Below are 26,081 nucleotides of genomic sequence, written 5' to 3' on the forward strand. Positions count from 1 at the left end.
TTACATGCCACCTAGTGGGGTCGGAAATTACTACTCCTTATAATTTATTGTACTCTGTTCAGTTCACCAACCGATCACATCATTTGCCAGTTTCTTTCCTCTCTAATGATTTACCATTCTCTCCTGGACATCTCTCTGCCTGTTTACATGCATTTGTTTCTCTTTCTCTCACATCCCCCCTTTCACTCCAGCTTCACATTGCATCATATCCTTTCAAGTTCCCATTATACCCCTATCTCTGCCTCCAGTGTCCCCTAATACACACACACCTCTCCCCCTCCTAAATCTCCCTATAGGAGGGGTTATACTTACCATGCACAGCGCTGCTTCATTGTGAGCACATTCTCATCATTCTTATCAATGGATTACCAATGAAAGATCTGTGCAGACTGTGCAGCACATGCTTTCCCTACAGTAGGCGTGCTACTGCTGGTGATCATCCCGATGCCACTCACTGAAGATGGTTATTCTGTATCTCTAATGCTATTGTTCTTGGGTGACTTACAAGCAATGCTTTAATAGCCCAGCGTGTCAGGACTACAGGTAATGTATCAACATTTGTTCCCAATGCCTGATTCCTACTTACTATTTGTTTTCACAACCTTTTTTTTTACTATATTTGTGTGATTTGTGTAGTGACCTGATCTTCCAAAGTTAGCACACGCACAACCTATACAAACAGTAACCTTAAGAATGTAAGAATGTAGAATAGCAGTTTATCTGGACCTGATGGCATTATAATAATAATTGCCTTTTTTTTGCATTTGATCTCCTTTTCCTATGGCTTTGATGTTGATTTTTTTTGCTTGTAGGAGGGCAAGTACAGTAGATTTATTTCCCACATGAGTAGGTATGAAAGGCTAATTCCACGTGGCTGGTTTCTACTAGGTTATTATTTCTACATCGCAGGATCTGTATAAAACCAGTCCGTCGTTAGATGAAACCCACTACAGATGCAGTTTGAGAGCAGTAATCACATGTACAGAAATACTGTAGTGAGCGTATATTATCACTAAACACCCTTTAAGCAAAATGATGCAGGGCTACTCATCAGAGTCTCCCGGCTGCAAAACGGGTACCTACTGTAGTACCACATTTAGCAAAGGGTTTTTTTTTCTATGATAAATCTTGCCCCAGTTTTGCAGGCGATGTATTTTGATACATAACCTTTGGTGTTTTGGCTGCATATGAAATAGATGAAGATTTTCAGGTTTGATACAATGCAAGGAGCACAACTGATTCCTAGTGCTGGGGAAGAAAGCAGCCGATGTTTAATAACCAGCATGTTCTTTCACTGTATTTTTATTGTTGTATTGACAGTGTACTGAATCTACTAACACATGAAGTGCCTGAGAGATTACAATCTAACAGTTATTTGTCAGTGTCCCCACTGCAAAACTGGGCAAAGAAAAACTTTCAAATGTATCACGGAAAAATATTTTTATTGGGACCAATGGGACTTTTGCTTTAATAAATCTAGTGTAGTATTTTGTATCAGTGTTGCTCCAGTTTTGCAGCTGAATGAATGACCTACAGTATTTAGGGACAGGGAGAGAAAGTGACTAACCAAAGGTTGCAGCAAATAAAAATACGAATTGTGGGTACATGTGCATGTCTCAGGCAAGTTGGAAACCCTGCTTTTCACCATTATCTCTTAACATACAAAGCTTCCAAAGGTTACAACACAACTCCAGCTCTGGCATTCGCACCGAGGTCCCCAATTTGAAAACACAGATTGGGTTCCTTTGAAAAGTTCCCTCATTGCAAAATTAATGCATCATTATAATAGGTTATTCATTGCTTTCAATGGTATGTGTTGTTTTTGTTATTAAATCTGGCGTGTTTTTTTTTTAGCCTGAATTTTGGCAAGGTAAATTACGTAGATAAACAGAGCCTCACATATACATATAATTGATTTAGTTACTTATTCTTTTTCATTTTAAACTTTTTGTTATTATTCATAAATAGGCACAAGCACATTAAGCTGCACTTACTCTTTCCCCAATGGACCCTTGTATACATATAATTATTGAATTAGCATTTGCTCTTTACAACTTCCTATGCTTTATCATGTATCATATTTTAATTTTGCACCAATTTAGGATGTATTTGCAGCTTAATGAATTAAAGACAAAATATAATATGCCAACATCCTTTGTTACAACCATACAGTAAGGAAGACATTTTAAAAACATGTCCCACTGTTTTACATATAAAACCACTTAATGGAACTAGTTTTATGCTGCTTCTGTACTTGATTGACAGAGTCATGATAAGCAATTCATAGGGAAACAAACAGTACAGTATGCAAGTCATAAGCATACTGGACAATTCTACTTATTTATGAGGGAGATAGTTCTCTAAAGCTGCCCTATAATAATGATCTGTTGGATGGGTATTAGAAATCCTCATGTTTTTTGTGGTATATATCTTTATATAGTAGAAAAGCTGATGTTTTGTAGCAGAAAAATAAAGATATTTTCCTAATATACAGGTATAGAATGGGCAACATTGTTTACTTTTTTTATGAAAGGTGTGACAGAGGGAAGGGCCATTCAGATTTAGAATGACAACTTCTGGGCCCAAGAGTTAACTGTTTCTGAGTTACTGAGCTAAGCAAGTTTGATGGTCTTCACCAAATTAAATGTAATACTACTGATGGACTGATTTACCAGGTATCAAAAATACAATAAAAACAAAAAACAAAACTGTGCGCTACTACCTAACTACCTATAAAGTGTAAATGTATAAATATATACAGTGCAGTGACTATACCATCAATTTAGTGATAATTTTGTTTTAAAAAAATTAAACCACAACTCCCACAGTGAGATAATTATACATTAAATAATAAGTGCCACATAACCGTGTTGGGGATAATGGCGTCTGCAGCTGTAAACGCAGGGGTGGCTCAGCACCCCACACACACTAAGAGAATGGAAACAAAAGAAAACAGCGCACAACGCCAAATAGTGAAGCTAATTCAACAATATATTATAGAATTAAAAAGGGGGTAATATATCTGCGTACATGAAAAAAGTTGGTAAAAGGCATGTAGTGTGTATCACACTGTTTACCACTCGGCAGCTGTTAACTGTAGAATCAGGTGCTTGCTTCCCTCTGCTGATGCAGCTCATTTGATTCTGGGGCAGGACGTCAGTCTTTCACTCCCAAGGGGATTTCCCTTCATGCAGCCAGGTTCAGCAGCTGGTACTGGGGCTCGGTGAAATCGCTCCTGCTTCCTGGCCGATATGAAGCTGCTCCTGTACCTCGGCAGGTGTATCCTCTGCACAGAGGTTAAAACGCAGCTTGCTGGGGTGCCCTCAGCGTGCCGCGATGCCGCTCCGTCGCGGGACGCTGTGTAGTGACGTCACTGTCTACACAGCAGTGGTGGATTCAATAGGGAAGTTTGAACAGTCTTACAAAGTCTCTCACAAGTGTCCAAAACAGCACACAGGATGAAATAAAAACAGGACAGGCCAATACATAGACAAAGGCCAATGTAGGCAGATATAAGGCAATAGAATGTTACATCAAAACGTATGTAACATTCTATTGCCTTATATCTGCCTACATTGGCCTTTGTCTATGTATTGGCCTGTCCTGTTTTTATTTCATCCTGTGTGCTGTTTTGGACACTTGTGAGAGACTTTGTAAGACTGTTCAAACTTCCCTATTGAATCCACCACTGCTGTGTAGACAGTGACGTCACTACACAGCGTCCCGCGACGGAGCGGCATCGCGGCACGCTGAGGGCACCCCAGCAAGCTGCGTTTTAACCTCTGTGCAGAGGATACACCTGCCGAGGTACAGGAGCAGCTTCATATCGGCCAGGAAGCAGGAGCGATTTCACCGAGCCCCAGTACCAGCTGCTGAACCTGGCTGCATGAAGGGAAATCCCCTTGGGAGTGAAAGACTGACGTCCTGCCCCAGAATCAACTGAGCTGCATCAGCAGAGGGAAGCAAGCACCCGATTCTACAGTTAACAGCTGCCGAGTGGTAAACAGTGTGATACACACTACATGCCTTTTACCAACTTTTTTCATGTACGCAGATATATTACCCCCTTTTTAATTCTATAATATATTGTTGAATTTGCTTCACTATTTGGCGTTGTGCGCTGTTTTCTTTTGTTTCCATCAAAAATACAATATCTGAATGTTGAGAGTTAAGATCAGCCGTTCTTTTAAACTTCTACATGTTGAGACCAACTTAGCACCAAGAATTCTTGATTTTGTTAGTAATCAGCCTTCTAACCTCAGAACCTCAGAACCTCAGCTAGCATTGTGAGTAACTGCTCTTGTGAGATGGGCTGTGGAATGTGCAATAATATTTTGTTGTGACTGATACTGCAGCCCATGTCCCTTCTCAAATATGATGGTTAGCAGGTTTATAACAACAATCAGTGATTATCTGCAATCATGTGCTCAGTTAAAGCCTTTCACCTGTGCCCTAAAATACTTTCCTATGAAACATCATTCAGTGGAAAAATTGTAATGCTATAATGCTGTAATGCTATAATGCTGTAATGCTATAATGCTGTAATGCTGTAATGCTGTGCTCTTCTAACTAGCAGGCGTTAGAGATGGCTACTTTTTTGTGGCGGATTTGGAAAGGCCGTGGATCGGCGGTTTCCTTTCATACGCGGATTTCTGCAGATCAGTCACAAAAATGGCGGTTTGCCTTTTGTAGATTTTTTTCTTTTCTTTTTTTTTTTTTTTACACCGACAATTCATCTGCGGATTTCACAATCCGCTGACGGATTTTAAGAATCCAATACACAGATTCACCCATCCTCGCTGAATTCAATGTGGATTGGATTCTTAAAATCCATCAGCGGATTGCGGAAGCCGAGGCAGGATGGTTAAAATCCACCAGCGAATTGTATCCGATAGCAGTTTTGGATTAATCCGCACGGATTGAAACTGTAACGATCCGTCGGCGGAGTTTACACGGCGGAATGGATTTTGAATGGTAGATTTGGAGAGATCCGGAAAACAGATTTGGATCGGTCGGCCCATTTCTACCACGCATGCTTGAAAGATCCAATGGCAAACTATCTCAAAATGACTGGTTTGGCTCTTCTAGGGACCCGTATATAAAATTTCGCTTGGAAAAATGTTTTCTATTACAATATTAGTTAATAAACATTTAAGTGAGAGAATAGTAATACGACTATTTGAAATACTGACTGCCTATGAAGGGGTGTATTTATTCATGTTGTTATGCATCTGAAGCCAACATGACCTAGAATGCCAAGAGTCACTTTAGAAAAATAAGTGTTGACTTAACCCATTGGTCACCAGATTGTCCAGCAACACATTTATTTGACAACTAAGAAGTTAAAATTATGCTGTTTGCTTACTGCACATTTTTACTGTTTATCTCATATATTGATAATTAAAAATATAATTTGAAAGCAGGATTTTATGTTCAGTGAGCCAATTTCCTCTTGCCACTATCCCATAAAAAACAACACTACGCAGGCGCATCATCGCGGTCTCTGCATTAGGGTATTTCCCAGAGACTATAAATAGAGATGTGAAACTGGTTGAATATTGTACATTCACAAAGTTGGCAACATTTGCATCGATGTATCTATTTGTCGGTGTGATTTTTTTCCCCTCCCTCATTAATGTGATCAATCGGTGGGAAATAGCATTAGCGTCGTCTCTCCACGTAATTGGTGTCCAAGGAATCAAACATAAAGAAAATCTTGTGATAAACATGGTGGATTTTAGATGAAATTACATTTTAATGTTTGTTTAGATCATAGACCCCCAGATATGTATATTGCATGTAAACACAATGGGTCTGCAGTCGTTATTATTAGTATTATTATTATTGGCAGTGGTTGACAAATCACCAAAAAATCTACTCGCCACACAAAAAAATCTACTCGCCACCTAGTACCAAACGTGTGCTGCTTGGGCCAATATTTACTCGCCCGGGGGTTAAATCCACTCGCCCGGGGCGAGCAAATGTATAGGTTTGTCGAACACTGATTATTAGTATTATTATTATTATTATTATTAGATGGTTAAGCCTGTGACCGGATATAGTTTGATACTGGGTATTGCAGTGGAAAACCCTGCGTTATCTGCTATTGACGTGAATGGCATGTAACGCAGGCTCGCTGTGCAATACCTGGAACCTGAGCATAGGGAAACTCCCCCTACGTTGTCTATGTATCAACGCAAAGAAACATCTTTTTTTTTCCACAAGCTGAATCACATGTAAAACGCTTGATGATTTCGTTTTTCTACACCTGTTGGAGGTTGCTGGTGGTTGTTTGCTTTGACTTTTTCTTATGTGGATTATTTGGAGCTCCACTATAGGTATATCTATACACTGGTTCAGGTGCACTCAACTCCAATCCTCAAGCCACACTCCCCAACAGGTCAGGTGTTCAGAATATACCAGATTTAGCACAGGTGGCTCAATCAGAAGCCCAGTCTGAAGCTGGGACTGATTGAGCCACCTGTGCTGAAGCAGGGACTGATTGAGCCATCTGTGCCAAAGCTGGGATGTCCTGAAAACCTGACCTGTTGGGGGGGGGGGGGCATTGGAGTTAAGCGCGCCTGCACAAGTACAATAAGTAGAGTACATTATTCAATGAAGCTTACAGACGTTCTGACATTCTTCTGTATTTGTGGTGGGTTGAAAACAATCTGGTCCATGTCTACTAAGCAGGCCTTATCCTTAATGCAGTTTATGTCCCATTCATTTGAATGGATTATAGGGGACATTAGGTGCTTTCTGTCTTAGCACTGCTTGGTAAATATGTCCCAACATCTCTGCCTTGTTTGACATAATATAAATGACAAGGTGGATTTGAGATTACTGTGTTGTTGTATAATGAGAGGGGAATGTGGCTGTTGCGGGCATGGGGACATTAAAATGATTGTACTTGGGGGAAAAAAAAGCTTGTTAATTAGGAGTAGATCACAAGTTCTTTAACAATAGGAAAAAAATAGCAAATTAGTATTAAAGATGCATTGCTTTTCTTAACATCAATGACAACAACATTGTTTTTGAGTGTGATACCTAGAGACGTATTCATTAAACTGGGATAATTGCATCTTGCTGTATTTATTAAACAATGCAATTTAGTTCTGGCTGTACAATTCCGTGCAACGTGCACATTTTGTATGCAAAGTGTTAAAATGACATATATCTGGGCTGTTTCTTAGGCTGTAAGATTGCGTATTGGCCAGAAAGTGATGGCTAGGAATCTCACCTCCATCTGATGGCGATATGTATGTATGTATGTCTTTATTTGTATAGCGCCATAAAATGTACATAGCGCTTCACAGTAGTAATACATGTCATATAAATAGCAAATATAAATAACACATCATGGGAATAAGTGCTTCAGACATACTGTAAAAGTAACATTAAGGAAGGAGTCCCTGCTCCGAGGAGCTTACAATCTAATTGGTAGGTAGGGAGAACGTACAGAGACAGTAGGAGGGAATACTAGTAAGTGCGTCTGCAGGAGGCCAAGCTTTGTGTCATGTGTCCATGATTATCCAGTGCTACTCATATGCTTCTTTAAGCAGATGTGTCTTAAGGTGGGTCTTAAAGGTGGATAGCGAGGGGGCTAGTCGGGTATTGAGGGGAAGAGCATTCCAGAGGTGTGGGGCAGAAAGTGAGAAAGGTTTAAGGCGGGAGAGAGCTTTAGATACAAAGGGGGTAGAAAGAAGACATCCTTGAGAAGAACGCAAGAGTCGTGATGGTGCATAGCGAGAAATTAGGGCTGAGATGTAATGAGGGGCAGAAGAATGTAAAGCTTTAAAAGTGAGCAGTAGAATTGAGTGTGAGATACGCGATTTAATCGGAAGCCAGGAGAGTGATTTCAGCAGGGGAGACGCTGAGACAGATTTAGGAAAGAGTAGAGTGATTCTGGCAGCAGTGTTTAGGATAGATTGTAGGGGAGACAGGTGAGAGGTAGGAAGGCCGGACAGCAGGAGGTTGCAGTAATCGAGACGTGAGAGAATATTGCTGTTTAATGAATAGGCTCGATAATAGCATATTCTCAGCTGTCATCGTTATGCAGTCATGAATTCACTTTGCTATCTCTCCTCTCTTCCTATCTAGAAGGTCTAAAACCAAACAAAAATCCTAGTCCTAAACTCTATTACAGGGGTGGCCAATGCCAGTACTCAATGGTCACACACAGGTCAGGCTGTAAGGATATCCCTAACACCTGGCCTTTTGCTGACCCTTGAGGACTGAAGTTGGCCACCCCTGCTCTATTACTTTCCCTAATCATTCTCCTGCTGATGATGAAGTCCCTTCAAAACTGGCCCCACTCACATAACTATTCTTACGTTTCATGCGCTACTGTCACGTACGGCATACCTGTGAGCACGTGACCTGCAACCGGGACAAGGGTTAATACAGAGCTCGCAAGCTGTCCCACTTTTCACCTCCGCAAAGGTCCCACAAATTAACAATATCTCCCCTCAATCCGTCCCCATATTCCATCTGTCATGGACAGCTCACAAGTGAGCACGTGACTTAGACATGCAACCAGGGTTAATACACATGGCTACTCTATCCAACTCACCGTTCTCTTCCTCAAGATACTTTCAATGAGTTAATATTAACCCCTTACTCAATTGCAATCATATCTATACACTTCCACCACCCAAGAATTATGTAAATAAAAAATATGTAAAATTATTATCTGCCAGGGTCTTAGGTCCCTGTTTATAATAGAAAACATGATGCACATACAGTAACACACACAAATCTGTTGTAGCAAAATGTGGCAGAAAATTTAAATTCTCTCCCCAGAGCGTGCAATAGTTTAATTCCGAGCCCCAAAGCATTACTTATTATTAAATGTTTTAATATAAAAATACAGTGCTTAGATTACAGAAAAAGGATTACAAGAACATACAAATACAGTAAATGCAGGACAGTTTCTTAAAATAACAGGATTAAACATACAACAGAAATCCTTATACCGTACGTTACTATATGTCAGGATTTTCTCCCAGAGTGGTCACTGGCGAATGAATGAAAAATCACGTGTTTGGTCCGAAACACAGCTCTGCTGAAATCTGATTTTCATAATAACTTTCATAATAGTCTTACAGTATGTACTATTTCTTCCCCATTGAAACAACACAAGTCAACCCCTGTCGTACTGCTGCGGCACAGTTTATTCGAGCATTTGCCCGTTCTGTGCCGCAGCAGTAGCCTGGCGCGCGCCCGAGAGTGACGGGCGCGCGCCGAAGCAGCGGAAGAGCGCCCTCCGATCGGGGCGCTCTCCCTACCGCTGCCGGGTCCGCCGGGTCCCCCGGAACCCCCTGCCGCTGTCCCGCGATCGCGGGACACCAGGGCTCCCTCGGGGAGCCCCTGGACGCGCGTGCAGGGGGCGCACGCTCCCGAAGACGCGTGACCGCGCGTCTATGACGCGCGGCACGCCGAGGGGCGGCCACTAGCAAGCCGGGAAATCTCCCGGCTTGCGGATCTGGCCGCAGTGTGATAAACTGTGTCGCCAGTGTAAATCAGCTGCGATATTGATGGATTTACGACAGAGTAAAAAAATCTTCTACAAACGACTTTCATGTTTTCCCTCAATATATAAACACACTCATAACTTCCCTTCTCTAATACCTAGACACACGTGAGTCACATCACTAGATTCAGGCGGTCTTGACGGACGCAACAAGCCTAAGCATAACCACCTTGCCCCTAAATTTGACCCTTTGAAGTGGTCTGCCTTGGAGGTGCTCAAGGGCTTACAACACTTTGGCCAAAGAGTTAAACTAAAAGACCATTTTATTCAAAAGATATCTACATATATATATATATGTAGCCAGGACCCCTTTTGCCCGCCATTTTTTGTTGTGGGGTGGGAGAGTGCCGCAGTAGGGAACGCTCCGATATCGGAGGTTCCGCATTGGAGGGGGCCGCCATGTTGCAAGTGGGCGCAGGCGCAGGACCGGCTCGACAGGAGGTTGCGCATGCGCGGGGATATTGCCAAAGCCCGCGAAGGAGGAGAGCTCTGATAGGAGGGAGGTCAGGGAGCATGGGTCCCAGCAGCCCCACGGACCCTCGTGACGCGCGAGGACCAATGATATGCGAAGAGAGGAGGAAAAGGGGTGGTGGGGCGCGAACGTGAGGCAGAGCAAGCGGTAGCAGGAAGGAGAAGGAGCTCCGGTGTATGGAGGCATTCCGCTCCTACCTAGGCCTCATACCCCAGGCCCAGTTAGACCCGCGTCCCAGTAGTGTGAAGCTGAGCTGTGAAGCTGAGCTAGGGACCTGCCATAGATAGGTTCCGGTTACCTTAGTATGAGTGTGATCGCGATCAGGACATTTCCAAGTCAGCGGGAGGTCTGGGCTCAGACCCCGCTGTCACGTTACTATCCGTCTGGGTGGGACGGGCGACGTCATCTAGGCCCACGCCAATCCTTTGTGAAGACTGTTGCAGGACCGGGTACTGGAGTGCCCGGCAGGTAAACTACAAGTGCACCAACTGTATCACCATTTATTCAGGACACAGTGGCTGCGCAGTCCACACATATATAATCTATAGAAGGAGGGTAGGGGGCGTCCTGCAAGACGCAGAGTATAGTGTCTGCCTCAAAGAGGGACACCAGTTAATGATAACGAAGGACTGAAGTTATGCTATTTTATTCATGATAGTAAAGTTATTCAGTTGGTTATTGCTGTGTGTGTGTGTTGATGTACACAAGGTCCTGCGAAGAACCACTTCCCCGCTGGCGGACGCTGTCGCAGGTGGAGGCGCTGCACCAAGTATCAGTATTGAGCATGCCCCAGGCTCTCCGTGGCAGAGGCTTAGGCCTTGTGAGAATACAGGTTATACAGCATACGGTAGTGGTCTGTGTTCGCTAGGAACCAGGGCTACATTTTGAGGCGCTGCTGAGATCTTAGACCTGGGGTGCCCCTCGAGCCAAAAATACCGCCACCATGGCCCTTCCCTCGCGTCAGAAAGTACGCGACTGGGCGCGGCAAATGCAAACGCCCGCCGCGCCGTGGCCGTGACCCAAGTACCCATGGCCCTACCTCTAGAGACATTGCAAACAGCCCTACGACAACTACCAGGTTTTGCCAAAGCCAGCCTGGTAGATGTCCTCATAGACCAGGATGCTAAGTGGAACACCTTGCTAGTAGATTGCCGGTGAGATCTAGTTGTCCTCAAACCTGCAGTTCCTCAATATCTGCCCCTTCCCAACTCTCCGCCTGGCGGCAGCCCCTTTGTCTATCCACTCCGGGACCCCCCTGTGTGGAAACTGGGTGACGACGACCCAACGCTTCCCTTTGCTCACTACCCTGTGAGCGAAGCGGGCAGCTGCCAGTCAGAATCTAGCTATCCCGGGTCTAGCGTATCTGAAGGAGCGGGGGTGCGTAGTGACATGCTGCAGAAACTAAATGATAAGATAGACCGGTTGACCACCCCAGAGAGTTTACCTCCGTTAGTAGAAGCACTCACCCTGGCCACGCATTCCCAAAGCTACCAGAAATTGAAGGCCTTCTCTGGGACCCTGCCTGTACCCACGGGAAGATGGGATAGACCCCTGGAAGGAGCACACTCGGGGGGTAATAGAAGAATGGTCCTGTACTGTAGTCGTGAAACGACAACGACTCATGGAGTGCTTACGACCCCCGGCATCCACCCTGATCAGTATTCACCGAGAACAATATCCCGATCTGACCTCTCGGATGATGATCGAGTTCCTCGTCGAGGCCTATAGCGCGACCGAGGATGATGGGGCCTTGTGGGCAAAATACTATGCCATCAACCAAAAAGATGGAGAAGATTTGTCCGCCTACATCCACCGTGTTCAAATTTCACTTGGGGCCCCTGCTGCCCCATAAGTATGTGACCGCCTCACAGATGGACGAATACCTTCGCAAACAATACCTACGGGGATCCAGTCCTAGTCACCCCATTGCAAACATGATTCGTGATAACCTCACCCGAGGGCCCCCTCCTTGTTTATCAAACTGTGAAGGATAAAATATCCCTAAGCATATCTCTATGCTTTATAGAAACCACTCGTCTCCATATTTATCTGTCTGCTGTGCTTTTTTACTAATACTGTTTTCTATCCGAGGTGACTGTGGAATGCTGCTTGCACAGACTCTGGCCCACGCAATAAAGAAGTAGCAAAGTGACCTAAAGCCGACTGATTACAGAGAAAACGAAACATAACTTCAGAAAGCAAGGACACACAGCATTCCTGTGAAACTTGCATCTGCAGACAAGACCCCCGCCCCCATCGCCCCCATCGTGCCTTTTTTCTACTAACTAATGTAATAATATAATTGGATAAGCTTTGCCGCATAATAGGTGTGGCATTGAGTGGCATTGAATGATTGGCTAGTGTTAGCCTACTTTGATATAAACAGATTGTAATACAAAAAACTCAGCAGTCTTGTCTTGACTACTTGTCTGAGGAAACTGATACGTGACTCTGTGTCATTATTGGGATCCGGGGTGCACCCAGACCTAAGATACATAATTCGGAGCCCACATCTGAGCAGTAGATACCCTCGATTGAAGGGACCTTAACAAAACTACTACAGCAAGTCAAAGAGCACGAAACGCACCTCCTGCTTCACTCCCCACAGAAAGGGAAAGCAGCCAGCAACCCCAAACCCAAAGGGAGTACTGAAAAGAAGGAGGATCCTCCGGATAAACCAGGCCCGGAATGGCCGAAGTACGCCGGACGAACCTCGCCCCCGTATGACTGCCGTACCCCGCCCAGGGATATGTCCTGCTACAAGTGCGGGAAGAAGGGACATATCTCCTACGATTGCCGGATGGTGGAGTCCCGGCCCCGGAGCCCGTCACCCAAGAAATTCACGCCCCATGCCATGGTGTGTGGTGTTTACGCAGCCGGCGAAGAAAGCCCTGTTCCCACCCAAAGTGGCGACGGGCCCGAGGACGAGAGTAACCGCGTGGGACCGGTAGCGCTGATCCGGGTGCTAGTAGACGGTATCTACTCTTCCGCGCTACTGGACACGGGGTCTCAAGTGACCATCATATATCGAGGATTTTATGATCGACACCTCCAGAAGCGGCCTCTGAAATCGGCAGGGCATATCAAAGTAAGAGGACTAAGCAATGACGACTATCCCATCGACGGCATAGTAACTGTGGGCTTGGAAATCCAACAGCTTAATACTAGAAAGTCCCACCCCATGAATGTGGACGCCCTGGTGTGCTCAGAACCCAAAGACCCGCCTAAGTATCCTATCATCCTAGGCACGAATGCGGATATTGTACAAGCCGTTATCCGGGCCTATGTACAAGAAACTTATGAATTGCCCATGTCCAGCCTACAGCTGCAGCTCGTCCAGGTGAATCCGGACTCTTCTCAGACACCCTCAGAGGACTATGGACTGTTGTTTTGCGGCCGCGGGGGGCTGACCAGACTTTTGCCGGGAGAGACGCAGAGGGTACCCGCTTGGTGTGTATACGCTGAACGAATAGACGAGGAGCAGCTCTTTTCCCTAGAAAGCACACCAGAAGAAGATGTCCGCCGAGGATATCGGCTGGTACTGGAATTCCGGGATTGGCCGACCGCCATTCCCTGTCGGATTTATGTGATGGTCCAGAATCTGTCACCATTTCCCATGGCCATCGACGCGGGACAGAAAATAGGGCGAATTTACCCCGTCAGCTCGGTGGATGAAGCAGTACAAGTAAAGGCTGCCCGAGTGGAAAGTTCCGGTTCACACCTAGACTTTGGATCGTCCGACTGTCCGACGCCTGGAAGGAATGGCTACGTGAGCAGCTGGAAGAGAGGCGATCAGTGTTCTCCATCGGGGAGATGGATGTGGGGTGCAGCCACAGTTCTCAACACACTATTCGGATGATGGATACAAAGCCCTTCAGGGAAAGTTCCCGTCGGCTCGCTCCTAGAGACGTAGATGATGTACAGGCGGTCTTCCACGAGATGGAAGAAGCTGGAATCGTCACAGAGTCACGAAGCCCTTACGCTTCACCCATAGTGGTAGTGAGAAAGAAGAATGGGACCGTGAGATTATGCGTAGATTACCGGACCCTGAACAATCGGACGGTACCGGACCAGTATAATCTTCCTCGCATAGAAGAAATCCTGGACGCCCTACATGGAAGCAAATGGTTCAGTGTACTGGACCTCAGGTCTGGCTACTACCAGGTACCCATGAGCACCGTGAACCAAGAGAAGACGGCGTTCATTTGTCCACTGGGGTTCTACCAATTCACCCGTATGCCCCAAGGTATATGTGGTGCCCCCGCCACCTTCCAACGGCTAATGGAGAAGACTTTAGGTGACTTGAATCCCCGAGAATGTCTCGTGTATTTGGATGACATCATAGTCTTCGGCAAAACCCTGGAGGAACACGAGGCTCGGCTCCTGAAAGTACTTGACCGATTAGCTCAAGAAGGGCTCAAGCTCTCACTGGATAAATTCCGTTTCTGCAGGACATCGGTGACTTACGTGGGACACATAGTGTCCACCGAGGGGATTGCCACTGATCCCGCCAAAATAGAAGCCGTCGTCAATTGGCCCCGACCTGACAATGTGGGGGGAGTTGCGGTCATTCCTGGGATTCTGCGGATACTATCGCAGGTTTGTGGAGGGATATTCCCGACGGGCCAAAGCCCTTAACAGCCTTCTCAAAATATATCCAGAAGACACCGGCCAGAAGGCCACACCGGCCCGACAGAGTGTGAGCAAGCCTTCCAGGACCTGAAACAAAGTTTGACCGCGGACCCGGTGTTGGCCTATGCAGACCCCGAGCAACCGTATATATTACATGTGGATGCTAGTCTAGCCGGGTTAGGGGCGGTGTTACACCAAAAATATCCCGAGGGACTGCGACCCGTAGCTTATATCAGCCGCAGTCTTACCACCAGTGAACAGAACTACCCCGTGCACAAGCTCGAATTCTTGACCCTCAAGTGGGATATCGTAGACAAACTTTGTGGTTACCTGTACGGGGTGTCGTTTGAAGTGCGGACCGACAACAATCCGCTCACCTATATCATGACCTCAGCCAAACTCGACGCGGCCGGACACCGCTGGCTGGCTGCCCTCTTCAACTACAATTTCACCCTGAAATATAAACCGGGTCCATTGAACATTGAGGCTGACGCTTTGTCTAGACGACCGGGGCTGGCCGCCACCCCCGAGGATGACCAATGGGAAGAAATCCCGGGGCCGGGGATAAGGGCTTTGTGTTGTACTGCTGCCAAAGTTAATGATCAAGTGGCGTTTTCTGAACTAAGGGTGGCCGACTCTCTAGGATGCGCATCCACCGCTATCCCGGAAGCCCATCGAGACCCGAGTGGTATGCACGTCACTCCGGACAAGATCATACGGGACAATTTGCTATACCAAGTTGTAGAGTACATAACCACCCGAACAGGAGGCAATTAGTACTACCTAAAAGACTACAGTACTTGGTACTCAAGGCGCTATACGATGAACACGGTCATCAGGGGGTCGACAAGACTTTTGGATTGGTGAGAGATCGTTTTTTCTGGCCAAAAATGAGAGAAGCAGTAGAGCATCACTGTTGACTGTGTGTGCGGTGCATTCAGCGGAAAACATTGCCCACCAGGGCCGCCCCAATGGGCCACTTAAAAAGCACTGGGCCTATGGACTTAGTATGCATGGACTTCCTATGTATTGAACCTGATAGCTGAGGCATCAGCAACGTGCTGGTCATCACTGATCACTACACTAGATACGCTCAGGCCTTCCTGACGAAAGACCAAAAAGCCATTACGGTCGCCAAGATGCTCTGGGAAAAGTACTTCATGCATTTCAGGCTTCCCCAACGATTACACTCCGATCAAGGTCGAGACTTTGAAAGTAACTTGATAAGAGAACTACTAAAAATCTTACATATCACTAAATCCCGAACTACTCCATATCACCCCAAAGGAGACGCCCTGCCGGAGCGATTGAACCGCACACTACTGGACAAGTTAGGCACGTTAACGGGAGTAGAAAAAACTGAATGGAGTCGCCATGTGGAAACATTAGTACACGCATACAATTGCACTCAACACGATTCCACGGGGTTCTCACCGTACTTTCTAATGTTTGGTCGAGAAGCCCGACTACCTGTGGATATACGGTTAAGAGTCTCCATGGACGGGGTGCATAACACTACTCATTTCCGATATGTACAGAGGCTGCAAGAGAATCTTCAACGGGCCTACCTGCAGGACGAGAAATCTACCGAAAAGCTGAACGCTGGGAATAAACGGCGGTATGATCATAAAGTCAAACACCGAGACATTAAACCAGGAGACGCCGTGCTCCTCCGTAATCTGGGAGTACCGGGGAAACATAAATTGGCTGACCGATGGAGGGAGGGAGTGTATGAGGTAGCATCACAGATGCCAGGCCTTACGGTTTATCGTATTAAGGACTCAGAGGGTCAGGTGAAGACCTGGCACCGAAATCACTTGCTCCCTATTCCAAGAGTCGAAGAAGGGGTTTTAGGGTGCAGTGCCTCATCATTGGATGGAGAGACAACATTGGGGGAAGATGAGCCGGAGTCAGGGAGCTCAATCTCCCAGGAAGACTCACAAGAGGGAACCTCTCAAAGGGGCCCTCGACAGAGAGCACCTCCCGGTGGAGCTACGGGTAAAGGGCTCGGGGAGCACACACCCCATGGGGTGGCTCCGGAAAGTTCGTCACTGGACCCACTGAGTCCATGCTTTGTACCCAGTCATGATAATATAGAGACTGTAATCCCCACAAGGGAAGAACCTGAGCCTCAAGATCAAGATGGTCATTCTCCCGAGGGAGTGACCGAGCAACAGTTAAGGTGAAGTCAGAGGAATGGGCAGCCTCCAATGAGGATGTCCTATGATCAGTTTGGGGCACCCCACTATGAGGCTCAGCAGTGGGCTCGCAACCGAGTAAAATCAGTGATTGTGATGTTTAGCGAAATGTACAATCTGATGTAAGGTGTGGAGGATGTCGTATGTTATGCATTTTCATTATATAACATTGTACCAGTTTTAAGCTATTGTCCAAGCGGGGTCGTTGGAATCCACAGGGGGGAGGATGTAGCCAGGACCCCTTTTGCCCGCCATTAGGTGCTGAGCACTACATCAAAGACTTACCCAGGACTTGCTTTCTGGAGCAATTAGTGGCAGAGCACTTTCAAATCTCCCGAAGTCTTTTAGGACTTCTCTTAGAACACTGAGGCAATGGTGATCTGGACAGAAAATCTTTTAGCAGATGTCATTTGGAAACTCCAAATCTGTGTGTTTAAGGCTGGGATTATGTGCCGGCATCGCTGTGTGCGCGTGCACGGCAAGCACTGTGCTGTAATGGGAGATACCCCTCTGCCTGCGCATCTGCCGGCAAAGGAGTGCGTTGAAGCTGCAGCAACGCGTCTACAATCTCCTGCAGCCAAGTTCACAAATCGCTTGGGCTGCAGGAGTGTGCACAGCGGCGTGCTCGTTCGCACGCCCCTGCGCAGGGACCATAATCCCAGCCTAACACTCATAAAGAAAGCAGGCAACTCTGAATTGTGCTGTTGTGGGACCGCAGGTGTTATGAACCAAGATAATTATGTTGTCAGTCCGTGTGCAGCTGACTCCTCTGTGTCTTTGATTCTCTGAATAGAAGAAAAATAAGGTACCACTAATTGAGCAAAAACTATATATTGCACGAAGATCTGGAGAAACCAGCCACTACTAGTCAAACAGAACATTTACAAGCCTGCTAAAAAGAACAATAAAGTTGATATCTTTATGCATGGAGCATCTTCTGCCTTGACCTAGAAATCTGGTGCTATGTAATATGTTGCATGGCCAGATGAAACTAAGACAATGCAGGAAATTGATCACTTTGGCACTTCATTTTCATGCCACCATCTGCAGCAGTCATTCTCTTAATTATGAGTCAGATCAAGCATGTCACCATAGAAGATTGCAGGAAGCAGTGGAATTGGAAAATCGTTTTTAATATCATCACATGAAACATCATTCAAAAGCATTACTGACTTCACTTCATGCAGAAAATATACCTTCCTGAAATGGCAAATAGAAAAAAATCTAAAATATTTCCAATCAACCCGTCCTTCAATTGGTTAAATGAAAGAGTCAACTCTAAAACAGAGTTTTCACAAAACAAAAATATACATGTATGTAGCCGGGACCCCCATTCACCCTTTTTTTGATGTTACGGGAGGGAGGTGTTGCACCTACGTAACGCTCCAATAACGGAGGTTCCGTGTTAGGGAGCTGCCATGTTAAAGGTGGCGCTGGCGCATACCTGGTCCGGCTGGAGGTTGCGCATGCGCAGGGCAGGGTGTCAGAAACCCACGAAGGAGGAGAGCTCAGGGAGGAGGGGAGTTAGGGGCCATCAGGTCCCAGCAGCCCCCACGGCCCCCCCGTGACATGGCAGGACCAATGAGGTACGAGTTTAGGGAGGATAGGACGTGGTGGCGCGCACGAGGAGTCAGAGCTAACTGGTGGAGGAAGGAGAAGGAGCTCCGGAGTAGGGAGGCAGCCGCCCCCTACCTAGGCTGCATGCCCCAGGCCCAGATAGGCCCTGAGCCCCAGTAGAGTGCAGCGGAGCTAGGGACTGGCCATAGTCAGGCTCCTGATCCCCTTACTGTGCGACGATAGTTACGGGACAGTTCTAAATCAGCGGGAGGCTTGGGACCAGGCCCCGCTGCCAAGTAGCCGCGTGTCTGGGTGGGATCGCCCCGGACACCTACGGGTGACGTCATCTACGCCCACGCCAATCCTTTGTGAAGACAGTTGCAGCACCGGGTACAGGAGTGCCCGGCAGGTAAACTTCAAGTGCACCAACGGTACCATTATTCACTCCGGGACATGGTGGCTGCGCAGTCACACAATCATACATTCATTGATTCACGTGGGGGTGGGGAACGTATCTCAGGAGGGAACTGGACACGAGGTGGGATCACCCGGTGAAGGGAGAGGTAGAGTGAGCGTTCACAGGACGCTGTTAGTAGTGTCTCCTCTAGGAAGGGGGTACCTGTTGATTACGCTGACGGTTGCTATAAGTAAAGCTTATTGGTTAAGGTATTGCTGTAGGTGTGTATTTCATGTCCATAAGTTCCTGCGAAGACCCACTTCCCCTAGGGCGGAAGCTATCGCAGGCGGAGGTGCTGCACCAATTTAACACATATTGTGAATACCCCAGGCTCTCCGTGGCAGAGGCTTAGGCCCTGTGAGCCTACAGGTTATACAGCACATGGTAGTGATCTGTGTTCGATAGGAACCAGGGCTACATGTAGAAACCCTGTCACACAGTAACTAACCTGAGCCATGCTCTGGCATAACTGGATTGGATTCCACTATCATCAACTAATTCATTAGGTTTTTGCAGGTGGGTGGAAATCACATACCTACTGTATGATACTATATTTCTTCCAGATAGCATTCCTCCCCAAAAATCTGTTATAGATGCACAGTGCACTGAGGGGCAAAGTCAGCACCCCCAATGAAAATATTCTGCCAGTATCAGTTTCAGCAAATAACATCTTTTTTTATTATCACCTGTAACGTTTACGAAGTAATTCCATAGCATGCCGCGAACATCTGATTATTTTTTGGGTTGTCCCCAGATTCATATTTTTAGATAATGGAGCAAACCTTACATGTGCATTTTTGTCTGGGGGAATTAAAGCACACACCATTATTCCCCCCAAACCATGAACATCACATGAGGTTTTCTTCATAATTATAGGATTTTACAGAAATGATGCTGGTTGCATGCGAAATCTGTGGCTCTATCCACCCGTCTGTAATAGAATGCAGGAAACTGTAACATCTGTAAAAATATATATAATCTACCATACTTTCTGCTGAAGGAAGAGGCTGTCAATTTTATCAAGGGGAAACTGAACCTTCTATATGCTCCCACAACTTCTAACAGCAGCAAGCAGGGACTCCCTTCACAGCATCCAATGGCCAGGAGTTATCCAAGTGCGATCCGTGTTATCTGGTCCAAATCGGCGATGCCTTCCATTGAAGTCAATGGCACGCATCATTGATTCGGCCAAGATAGAACGGATTGCTCTTTGATGACTTTTGGCCAATGAACCAGTGGAAAATGATGTACAAACAGTAGAATGTATAGCCAGCACTATAATGTACTCAATGAAAAAGTGATATAGAAAGGTGCTGCAGCAGGAACAAAGCGGGACCTAAATCCCCCCAAATTCTAACCAAAATACTGTACAAACATGGATCCCAGCACTCAGAGTAAATTATGCAACAAGAGTAATATCGGCAAAAGAAAAAAGTGGGTGCGCCAAAAGATCACCCCTTAAAATACTGAACTAGCTATTATAAAAATAGTTAAAAAACCTAACAAGAGATAATAAACAATGAAATTAAAATATATATAATGTGACATGAACCAATCCGGAGCATGTAGGGTCTGGCACCATTAAATTAAAACGGCAGGCTGTGCATAGTCAGTCTTCAACATCGTGACCGGAGGAGTTGTTCTGCGAGAACCAACTGGCCTCCTCTAGCAACCGGCAGAGGTTGGGTGAGCACACCGAGCATTGGCTCAACCAATAGGCACCCCTCAACAATATATTCCCCCACGATTTGCGTATCCATCTGGGGTTACTTCTCTGGTCATAAGACTTTGATCTTAAACCAGGACTTTTCCCTGTAGATCCCTCTGACATGCATTTAGCAGCAACTTGCTACGATCGCCTCTCACTAATGTATCTATGTGACGATAGTGAGGGTTTGGCCCAGGATTAATGAAGTTACCCCCCAAGGGCCCCCCTCTAACCTCACCAGGGAGACAAGGGGTTAACTGGGCTGAGGCCCAGAAATGTGATTTGACCCTTGTTATAACATGAAAATGCTTATTCCCCTGTGTAAATGTATTGTTGCTGGATCAGTGTCTGCATAACACACCCACTGGGTCGTAAGGGGTTAATCAGCTACAGTTTAAGAAAATGTCACTATATTGTGTCTTTTCAGGAAATCTGGACTCCAAAGGGTTAATTGAAGTTGAATGTGAAAAGCAGAAGGGTTTTTAGTGTACAGTATGTTAATACCTGTTTGCAGCCAGCCCCTGAGTCTTGGGGTGCAGCCTCAGGGGAACCCCCCAAGTACACACATATTAAAAATATAACTTTGTCATAAGAGGGACATATATTTTTGATAAAGTGACTTTCTGCAGTTTTTGAAATGTACAGGCCAAATGCTAAATTGCCTCTGCCTGCCCTTTGTAATGCATACCAGAACCAACTGCTGTGCATATGGGCGGGGGTCACTTGCCTATGCAAGATTCCTCCCTGAAAGTGCATATCAAAAGAGAAGTCTGGGCTAGGTGTGATACATAGTGATCAAGAGGGTAATGCCCTAGTTGTTTATGCGGGAAGCAGGGAAGAGGATGTTTTTGTAAACGTGGTAACTCACACTTACACACCAAGGTTTCCTGCAGGAGTGAACATGACAAATGTCCTCCCTGCTTCAAAAGGTTTTATTGATGGGGCCAGGGTGGTGCAACCCCAAGCAGGATATCTGAATGGGTGTCCTTATTAAATATAAGAATATTATGAGATGTCCTTGGCTGAAAAGGCTAAGAATTACATATGTGTATCCGTGGGAGTTAGCCGATCTTTTGAGTCTAAACATTGTATATTTAACCGCTAGTAAATGCCAGATATTAATATCTCTATTAATGTTCATATTACACTGTAATGTAGGGTCTCACTGCGAGCGTCAGGTGTGACGGACTGTATTAATATGTCTCACCTGCCTGTATGTATTACTGAACTCCAGTTATGAGGTGATTTGCAGTAAATATGAAATTTTGGTTGCGTTCTGAGGAACCCCTGTTGTGTTGAGCAGGAAAGGCTAGAATTTACATCGCTTGGTCATCAAAGGCTAAATTGCTAATTGCTTATGCTTGGCCCAATGGACAAAAGGAACTAACCAGAGAAAGTGTGACATTTCACACTGGACACTGGAAGTCCAAACGGAGCTTTAAAAGCTTCAAAGGGACTTCTGCTAGACGGCAAGGCGCCGTATCTGGGAAAGAGGGGGTTAAAATGATATATAAGTCAGAACCACCTTTTACCCATTGTTGTTCATGTTCTTCATTGTCTTGATGCAAATGTCTTGATGCCTGCATGCAAAGGCTTCATGTCCTGCATGTGTCCTGCATGTATTGCTGTGATGTCAACTGAAATCTGGGAGAAGTGGCCAAGTCTGTGTCCTGATGGCCTTCTGTCCTAATCTTTAAGTAAGTGTCTATATTTTGTTGTTATTTGTATAATCTGCTGTGTTCACCTTTATCAAGGAATAAATTATATTTATCATATCTAAGTCTCGTCCCAGTTCAAACCCAGGTATATATATATTTATATATAGTTTTGGTGTAAATTACAACCTATCACAAGCTACCGTGACAAGCTTACCATTGAAAGTCTATGGCGGAGCTGCCCGGTTTTTTCAATGGGGATTTAGTGAAAAGCTGAGATTTCTTTTTCAGTGGAGATTTTTGTATTAAAATGATTTAATGTGCATTTGTGTAACTCCGGTTCCTTAGGTCGTAGCAAGTCGCTTTTTGGACCATATGGTGTCCCAGTTCTGGCAATGCGAACTGGAAAGTTTGGACCTGCCAGACCCAACACAACCGGATATTTTAATACGTATATGTTTTATGCTTTATAGTGTATTTTAAGGTATGGATAAGTTCCAGAGGAAATTCTTTTGGCCATAAGGTAGCAGATGGCCCTAGGAGGCGACCCAATGTCTAGGACTTAAGTATTGTTCAAAGGGTTTTGTCACCCTCACTGTTTACTTAAGGCTCAAACCAGGGCAGTTTTTAAGTGTTCCATTTAACACCTTCCAACAAAGGTTTTCCTGCCAGAAAGCCAAATGGATAGACCGGCTGGCATTCCAGATGCAAATGTGGGGGCCCAGAAATGAGACCCCAGGGTTCTACTGCGCATGGGCCAACAAGCAGGGGGCATGGGTCAGAATGCTTTCCCACGTTAGAGAGTGGCTGGAGATAATTGAAAACCAATCCCCAGTACTCCATGTTATGAATAGGGTGTATAAGGTTTATAAACTGTGTCCCCCCTATATCCATTGTCTCTTCTTGAAACCATCTTGATTGCTGAGGACATGCTGTGCAAAATGCTTCTCATCTTCCCAACCCCAATGTAAGTGTACGTCTTGTTTGTTACTGTATTATCTGCTGTGTTCACCTATCCTAAGGAATAAAATCACTTTATTATATCTTAAGCCTCGTTCAGTTCAAACCCAGTTATTTTTGTGTAATATTAATAAGCCTGTGGAAAGCTATCGTCACAGGCGTATCCCACCGCTGCCACCAGTTAATTACAAGCTTGTCACGGTAGCTTGTGACAGGTTGTAATTTACACCAAAACTATATATAAATATATATATACCTGGGTTTGAACTGGGACGAGACTTAGATATGATAAATATAATTTATTCCTTGATAAAGGTGAACACAGCAGATTATACAAATAACAACAAAATATAGACACTTACTTAACGATTAGGACAGAAGGCCATCAGGACACAGACTTGGCCACTTCTCCCAGATTTCAGTTGACATCACAGCAATACATGCAGGACACATGCAGGACATGAAGCCTTTGCATGCAGGCATCAAGACATTTGCATCAAAACAATGAAGAACATGAACAACAATGGATAAAAGGTGGTTCTGACTTAAATATCATTTTAACCCCCTCTTTCCCAGATACGGCACCGTGCCGTCTAGCAGAAATCCCTTTGAAGCTTTTGAAGCTCAGTTTGGACTTCCAGTGTCCAATGTGAAATGTCACACTTTCTCTGGTTAGTTCCTTTTGTCCATTGGGCCAAGCATAAGCAATTAGCAATTTAGCCTTTGATGACCAAGCGATGTAAATTCTAGCCTTTCCTGCTCATCACAACAGGGGTTCCTCAGAACGCAACCAAAATTTCATATTTACTGCAAATCACCTCATAACTGGAGTTCAGTAATACATACAGGCAGGTGAGACATATTAATACAGTCCGTCACACCTGATGCTCGCAGAGAGACCCTACATTACAGTGTAATATGAACATTAATAGAGATATTAATATCTGGCATTTACTAGCGGTTAAATATACAATGTTTAGACTCAAAAGATCGGCTAACTCCCACGGATACACATATGTAATTCTTAGCCTTTTCAGCCAAGGACATCTCATAATATTCTTATATTTAATAAGGACACCCATTCAGATATCCTGCTTGGGGTTGCACCACCCTGGCCCCATCAATAAAACCTTTTGAAGCAGGGAGGACATTTGTCATGTTCACTCCTGCAGGAAACCTTGGTGTGTAAGTGTGAGTTACCACGTTTACAAAAACATCCTCTTCCCTGCTTCCCGCATAAACAACTAGGGCATTACCCTCTTGATCACTATTTATCACACCTAGCCCAGACCTCTCTTTTGATATGCACTTTCAGGGAGGAATCTTGCATAGGCAAGTGACCCCCGCCCATATGCACAGCAGTGGGTTCTGGTATGCATTACAAAGGGCAGGCAGAGGCAATTTAGCATTTGGCCTGTACATTTCAAAAACTGCAGAAAGTCACTTTATCAAAAATATATGTCCCTCTTATGACAAAGTTATATTTTTAATATGTGTGTACTTGGGGGGTTCCCCTGAGGCTGCACCCCAAGACTCAGGGGCTGGCTGCAAACAGGTATTAACATACTGTACACTAAAAACCCTTCTGCTTTTCACATTCAACTTCAATTAACCCTTTGGAGTCCAGATTTCCTGAAAAGACACAATATAGTGACATTTTCTTAAACTGTAGCTGATTAACCCCTTACGACCCAGTTGGTGTGTTATGCAGACACTGATCCAGCAACAATACATTTACACAGGGGAATAAGCATTTTCATGTTATAACAAGGGTCAAATCACATTTCTGGGCCTCAGCCCAGTTAACCCCTTGTCTCCCTGGTGAGGTTAGAGGGGGGCCCTTGGGGGGTAACCCCGTTAATCCCGGGCCAAACCCTCATTATCGTCACAATCTAGTTCCTATAGATTTTTATATTATAATCCTTTGACTTTTTTCTGACAATTGTTGTTTATGTTTGTTATGATAGTGTAGCCCCCTGTAAACAGCACGGGCTATATATATCTTCCTCCTACTGTGGTAAGTCCTGTTAAGGGCAGGCTCCAGTAGTAATCATGGGTTTTCCCCCTTCATGCCCTACCTTGACTGATAGATGCAGGCCCCTGACTCTGCTGCAGGCATGAGACAGAGGGGAGGTCGTGCTGACATCATGAGAGATGGGGCTGACTCTATTTAGCAGCCAGCTTCTGTAAGTGACAGAGAGTTCTAGTCTGTCCTGGGAGTTGGAGGAGAGGAGTCTAGGAGTTCTCATCTGGCTCTATTGCTGTTCTGTCCTGGCAGTTGGAAGAGCGAGACAACTCTGGCCTATGAGTTTGGAGAGCGAGCAGAGGCTCCAGTGGACCAATGCCCCTCACCCTGATGAGGGGGTGATGGGGAGATTCAACCCCCACCCAGAGGATACCCTCTGAGGTGGGCATTGGGGTATTGCGGCCCCCCACAGACAATCCGGTTTAGTGCCCACTTGGAGGGAAGGAGAGGAGGAAAGGCCTGTACAGATTGGAGGGCTGTGTGTGCTGCGGTGGCTGCTGTTGTTGTTGCTGCTGCGGGCTGCTACTACTGCTGTGTGCTGCTCAGAGACAATAAAGAGAGACCTTGCATATTTTACCAAAGACTGTTGTGTGATTCTGGAGCATCCACCCTGGGACCAGGGTCATTCCTTCTATACGGTCCTACCCCATATCCCTGGGAAGGTATAGAGGATGGGGGTGCTGCACCACCACTAAGAGAATGGAGGCTACTACCCCAGAAGCCTGGTCCTGTCTCCCCAACAACATCGTGGGAAGCTCAGGCCCTCCTGTTCCTCACAGGTACGCACCACCCAAGCACATGTAATCCGCGCTCACACACCCTAGATATAGCAGATGAGTCTAGGGGGGGGAATATGGGTTACAATATCTTGATACAATTTATTA

At 45.6% G+C, this 26,081-nt stretch overlaps 1 protein-coding gene across 1 annotated transcript in view; it reads left to right on the top strand.

The window, feature by feature from the left end:
• The first annotated feature begins 363 nt into the window (after positions 1-363).
• The window catches only part of LOC142466676 (histamine H2 receptor-like), a 113,588-nt gene continuing 87,870 nt past the window's right edge, over positions 364-26,081 (top strand). The window contains exon 1 of the mRNA XM_075571960.1: positions 364-543. The gene's annotated coding sequence lies outside the window, so the exon portion shown is untranslated. The remainder of the gene's footprint in view (positions 544-26,081) is intronic.

This window comes from Ascaphus truei, chromosome 1 (assembly GCF_040206685.1).
Source record: "Ascaphus truei isolate aAscTru1 chromosome 1, aAscTru1.hap1, whole genome shotgun sequence".
In the NCBI taxonomy this organism is placed as follows: Eukaryota; Metazoa; Chordata; class Amphibia; order Anura; family Ascaphidae; genus Ascaphus; species Ascaphus truei.